This window comes from Ornithodoros turicata, unplaced genomic scaffold, assembly GCF_037126465.1.
Source record: "Ornithodoros turicata isolate Travis unplaced genomic scaffold, ASM3712646v1 Chromosome17, whole genome shotgun sequence".
Classification (NCBI taxonomy): domain Eukaryota; kingdom Metazoa; phylum Arthropoda; class Arachnida; order Ixodida; family Argasidae; genus Ornithodoros; species Ornithodoros turicata.
In genome coordinates, this window is record NW_026999326.1 from 2,773,199 (window position 1) to 2,779,707 (window position 6,509).

At 48.7% G+C, this 6,509-nt stretch overlaps 1 long non-coding RNA gene across 1 annotated transcript; it reads right to left on the minus strand.

The window, feature by feature from the left end:
• Window positions 1-2,423: 2,423 nt before the first annotated feature.
• Window positions 2,424-3,363, minus strand: LOC135372800 (uncharacterized). Its single transcript, XR_010416118.1, has 2 exons — window positions 3,052-3,363; window positions 2,424-2,584 (listed from the first exon to the last, which is right to left on the minus strand). It is a non-coding gene; the product is annotated as an uncharacterized LOC135372800 (long non-coding RNA).
• Between the last annotated feature and the right edge of the window lie 3,146 nt (window positions 3,364-6,509).

The window sequence follows — 6,509 nt, forward strand, 5'->3', positions numbered from 1 at the left end:
TCAGTTACAAGTACTCCGTTTAGCAAAACCGAGTTAATTAAGTGTTAAATCCTAATCTTGGTTCAAATATTAATTGACATTTGGAAACGTGGTCACTAAGAAGTATACTAAAAGGTTATGAACACAGTTCAGCTGAATGACACAGATGAAAATTATCTTACTTACTCCTCACATATACAATTGAGACATACATATAACCTACAAATACATCTATGCCCACAGGTTACTTAACCCTCCAGGAACAAACTACAAATTATAATATGCGGTGACAGCAAAGAAAAAGCAATGAGAAAAACTTGCAGCAAGCACGAAATGAAAATATGCTGACATCAACATTTCTACAAGTCTGCGCACTGATGGGAAAGCATCCCTAATTGCATGCATGACGCAGATCGAGATCCAGTGGAGTACTTTCTATTGTATTTTCTCGGAGCACCCCATATCCTTCTTGTGAATGGAGGACAGGTGGTATAACGGATTTTCCTGCAGAAATAAGGGTCTTCCGTCCAGTTTGCCGTTCAAGTAGCGCGTAAAGACCACACGGCGCTGCCGTGTATGTTGCCATGCTCTTCGGTTTCTCGGATGTATGTAAATGACACTCGCAGTACTTCGGTGCCAAGGCACAGTATTTCGAAATATTCGTTAGTTCTGATGCAATAGTCTGTCTGCCTTCCACACACATTCTCTACCTCTCGGCAGCAAAAACCGTAGTATCCATCCGTACCCAGTCAGAAAATTCTGTCCTACGGATGTCCATCAGATATACTTTGACGAGATACGGATATCCGCAGAATAATGAAATTCCTCCAGCGGAGATACTACGGAGATCCACTTGGCCGGGCTTCGAACTTCCTACGAACGTGCACTTTGCGGATAGAACCAGGAGCTCTCTGGGATGTAGCGTGTATCTCGAGCGCGGTGTTACTTTTTTTATTTTTCAGAAGCCAGTATACGCTTTGTAGTAAAATATAAAGCGTGTTTCCGCCATTTTTTTAACATCTGCCACCGTCGCCGCTCGTTTCACTTTCTGTTGCTCCGCTTTGCTTCCCATGAGGGAAAATCAGCGCGGCGTTAAATTAAAAACGAAAAAGAAAAGAAAGAAGAAACAGCAACAAGAGATTGGGCCACTCAGCCGAAATGCTTTGGAAATGAAGTTGCATCCACTTCCAAACAGGGAACAGACACTGGTGTTCTCGCGAGCTTCTACACACTCGAGAGCCCTGTTCGCCTGTGAGTCGAAATGAAGGGTGAGCTGTCTAAGTTTAATTCGACTTCATGCACAAACAACGGGGAAATGAGAAATTGTTTGGCGTATTAAGTCGGCGTAGAGGTAATGTCTCTGACGGCTTTGTTGAATATATATCGTTGTCGTCTGCATCACCTCTGGCTCAAGTCCAGCAAACCCTACTTCACTCTGTGGTAACTGCAAATGTGGAACTTGCCCGCCAGACTGAAAAGCTGTCTGAGGGCACGAAGGTAAGAGCATGTCATGGTCACCATGATGTTGTTGAGCCACTGACCTGCCTCCTTTGCTTGAAGTTCTACAATAAGTGGGTGGCACTCAATCAAAGAGCAATAGATGAGCTGGCACAAGCTACTGCAAACCAAAGCAGCACACTCTGGGACTTCTCAAGAAAAATAAGGCTAACAGCTTCGGTGATATCCAAAGTGCCCAAGAAGGCTGATACACCGCCACAAAAATTTGCAAAAATATCTTGTCTCCAACTTTCCGTGGCAGTCACGCAACCAAGCATGGCCAGCACTGTGAGCCTCGGGCACTTTCGAAGTTCCAGCAGGTTACAGGACTAAAAGTGCAAAAGTGTGGCACTGTTGTATCCAATTCTCAAAATTTCCTCTCTGCTTCTCCAGATGGCCTGGTTGGAACAGAAGTGTTCTTGAAATAAAATGTCCGATGACACATGACTGCCATGAGCTCGCTAAAGGCGGAAAGTATGATGTCAGAGTTGACAAAGACGGAAATTTTTTTCTGTCTCAAAATGGAAGTAGGGGCTACTACTTCCAGGTGCAGTTTGTGATGTTCTGGAGTGGACGTCACAAATGTTACTTTTTTGTGTGGTCAGTGTGCAACTATATATTGTGTGAAGTTCCCTTTTCAAGAGAATTTATAAATCAGCACATCATAAGACTATCCAGGTTTTATTTTCAGCACTTCCTGCCTTGTGTTGTGGACGCTAGTAGTAATGTATCAGCTCAAGTATCCGGAAACTGACATCTTTGCCTGGACGCCATTAATTAGCAATTAGAGCTAATTGGGACCCCCCACATTAATCAGGACCCACCAGGGAGTCATTACACTAATTGGGGATCATCTAAGACACGTCCAGACGAAGATGTGAGTTTCCGGATACTTGAGCTGATAAAAAATAAAAAAATAGGTAGAAAATAAAATGAAAAGATAGAAATAGAGTGGAGAGAAACAATTTATTCGAAAATCAACGATGCCGCGGCGAAGAAACGGCTCCGGGGTGACCAGTGCTTGTTGACGTCGGGTAGTTGCAGAGATCGACGACAGGTGGCCACTTAGTTGCAAGGCATCACACCAGATGGCGCCACCATCATAGCTCTAGAGGAGAGAGACAGAGAACAAGATACTAGCGGCAGGTAAAAATGACAGCACTGCTAAACAAGTCTAGGCATGCGAGAGAAAAGGTCTAACCGCTACTGCTAAACAGAAAACAGTACACATCGGGGGAAAAAGGCTTACGGGGACGATCGCTTAGGCCTAACCACAACACTACGCAGCTAACACAAGGCGGGAACCACACATCGCTAAACATGCGAGAAAAGGCTTAACACGAGCGCGGTCACCGCTAAACACGGCAAACATACGAGAAAAGGAGCGCGCTTAGCCCTAACCACAACACTATGCAGCTAACACAAGGCGGGAACCACACATCGCTAAACATGCGTCAACAGGCTTGGACACCGCAAAACAAGTCTAAACATGCGAGAAAAGGCTTAACACGAGCGCGGTCACCGCTAAACACGGCAAACATACGAGAAAAGGAGCGCGTCAAATCACTCACTCACCTTTTCCCCCGCGGCAACTTCCAGGCAGAAACTGAGCGAGCGCGGAGAACATACGTCTGCTCCCTACGAGATCCAGCCAGCAACTGAGCGAGCGCGCGGAGCGCACGTCCGTCTTCCGCGACGGTCCGAGAGAAACTGAGAGAGGCGACGCGCGCGCGCCCTCTGCTCCACCCGTCCGCGCATGCGCGCGCGCGCGCTCCTAGCGCCCCCTGCGCCGGCCGCGGGTGTTTTCGGTTTCGGCTCTCTGCTGCTGCGCGCGCGCTCCTAGCGGCGACGGGTGGCTTTTCAGTTTCGCTTTCATTCTCCGTTCTTTGCGCGCGCGCGTTTATCTCTATAAAGGCAGCGCGCACCGCGCTCGCGTCATCATTCTGACCGATACGTGGAAAACGCCATGTGTGGTTTATTCTCCTGCGTTTCTCGTCGTCGCAAGGAAAAGACAAAAAACGAAGAGCTTCGCGAATTTATACGCGGCATCGTGGAGGAAGCCTTTCAAGTCCACCGTCTGGAATGGTTGCAAGCACGTCAAGAAATGTGTCAGGACAAGATGAAGACGCTCGACCGCATCTTAGCGGCGGACAGACTGACGAAAAAGAAGTCCAACTTTAGCCTGGACAATCTGTATTGGGAACGCAGTTCCGATGTAGAGGACGACGACGAGGATGTGTAAATAAAAAGCGATGCATTTCTCTTCGTGTCTCAGTCTCTTCTTTCTCTTCGTGCAACGTGTACGCACGCAACATGTCTTCCCCCGAACCTTTTCGTTTCCGTCATCCCTTTCGCTGTATCTTAAGCGGCCCCTCCATGTGCGGCAAATCTACGTTCGTTGCTAACGTGTTGAGGAACCTGAACGACGTGGTGGACAAGCCCCCGTCACAAATATTCTACGTGCAGAAATATGCTTCGCCGAGCATGCAGGACGAATTCGGGGACTCCGTAAAATTTACCAAGGAGCTACCGCGAGAGTGGGACACGTCGCGCGCTACGCTGATCGTCGTCGACGATCACATGACCGACGCCGGTTCCTTGAAGGAGGTGACCGATCTTTTCATTCGGGGTTCTCACCACGCCAACGCGTCGATCTTCTTACTCGTTCAAAACATCTTTTTCGACAGTAGCCATTTAGAACAATATCCTACAACGCCAGTTACGTCGTCCTGTGGCGCACCGTGCGCAGCGTGCACCAGATGGAACATTTCGGCCAACAGCTATTTGGCAGAAAAAGATTGGAGTATTTTCTGGACGCATATAAACAAGCGATGTCGTCGCCCCACGCATATTTACTCGTGGATCTTCACAACTATACGCACGAGGATCACAGGTTGCGTAGCAATATCTTTCCGGGAGAACGTCAATATATCTACGCTCCGAAATGAATCTCCGCCCTCACCTCACTTTACTCAAAGTACTCTCCACTCTACCCCCTCCACGCCGCCGCGACGTCTTGAGACGTTCGTCCTCGTCCGACATGAAACACCTCTCCGAAATTTGTCTCAATGTATTGAACGGAAAGGTGGCTCTAGCTCCAGATACGTTCGCGCGTTTGAAGAAGCACAAACGCTTTTTACGACGGCTCGCCTACAAAAAGATTCACAAGAATCCGCAACGTTTGAAGCGCTATCTGTCTCAGCAGCGAGGACAGGGCGTTCTTTCGTCGGTGGTTCCTCTCCTGCTTTCCGCCGTGTTGAACCTTTTCGCCAATGGCCAAGAGAATTGAAGTGACCACCTCCTCCTCCATCGGAAACATTCTTTCTTCGAAGGAGAGTGACGACGTCAAAGTGAAACTCATACTGCAAGCACTGTATCGCATACTCAAGCAGTACGGATTTGACCCCTACGACAATAAAAACAAGGCGTCCGACGCTACAAATGACTTTGACTATTCGCTCCTCTCTCCAGAGGTGGACGAAGAGGAAGCGGAAAGGGTCGTCTCGGAATTAAAGAAGGTTCTTTCCTGGGATCGCGAGGGTTGTGTCTCCGTGTCGGGCAAGCCCATCAGACACTCCTCCGTTTACGAACTCGTCAATTATTTGTTGCAACGTAAGACGGGAAAGAAACCTTCCTGGTTCCCCAAAGTCTCGAAACTATTGCGTCTGATTTCTCTAACCCAAATCTCGCGAGCCTCAACAGCAGCAGCAGCAGCAGCAGGCCTCCATTGCGTGGACGACTTATGGAGGGATATGAGAAACCAGAGGGTGGTTTGGGGGGTGTGGAACGCTATAGAAAAGCGCATCACTTGAGCAAAAAAGAAGGCTCTCGCCATTCTCAGAAAGCTGGATGCCTACACGCTTCACCATCCGGTCAGAAGAAAGTTTAATAGGAGACGCATCATCGCGCTCAAGATCAACGACGTGTGGCAAATGGACCTCGCCGATTTTTCAAAATACAAGAGATTCAACGGTGGCTACCGCTACATTCTCGTGGCAATCGATTCCCTCTCGCGCTTTCTGCGCACCCTCCCGCTAAAGACGAAGCGCCCCGCCGAAATGAAAAGGGCCATGATAAGACTTTTTCGGGGAGGTAACGTACCTACACGCATCTTTTGCGACAGAGGCGGGGAATTCTACAACAAGACCGTCAAGGAGTATCTCTCACGAAAGAAGGTACAGATGTATTCTACCTTCTCTCCAGTAATCAAAGCGTCGCAGGCAGAGCGCGTCATACGGACTTTACGCGACAGAATATTCCGTTATTTTAGAGTAACGGGAAAATACCACTTCGTTTCCGCGCTTCCCAAGATCGTGCGCGACTACAACACCACCAAACACAGGACTTTGGGCATCAGCCCGTCCGAAGTCACGCCCGAAAACGAATTGGAGCTGTTCAATAAGATAAATGGGAAGCCCGTCGTACCCTCCGTGAAAAAGAAGCTCAAACTGGGGGATAAAGTGAGGGTCCTACTTCACAGAAAAGGTTTTCATAAGAGCTCGGAAGGGAGTTGGTCGCCTCAGATTTTCACCGTCTCCCGCCTGAGAGACACCTCTCCTCCCGTCGTACACCTGGAAGATTACCGGGGTAAGGAAGTGGACGGATCTTTCTACCCGGAGGAGGTACTCGTCGTAACCCGAGACGCCAATCAGCCTTGGCCAGTAACGAAAGTGCTGAGAAAGAAGCAACTGAACGGTCAGAGCTTCTCCTTGGTTCGCTGGTTCGGTTACGACAAAGAACACGACAGTTGGGTTCCGAGCAGCGACGTGGTCAAGATTGGGAAATGATGTCGGACATCTACGTCCACCTGCTCTCGAACGCCAGCATGGATAAGTTTCCCTCGAATAAACTCAACGCCTTCACGGTAGCTTTCGATAGTCCGCTTCAGCTCTCGAATCGGTATAAAGTCGGTCTGATGGATCTCAGCATAAGTAACGATTTTTTAAATATCGGGTACGAAAGGCAAGATGCGAAAATCGAGGTTTCTTTCGAGGACACGGTGGAAGCCGGCAGAACTTTTCGTGTCACCTCGG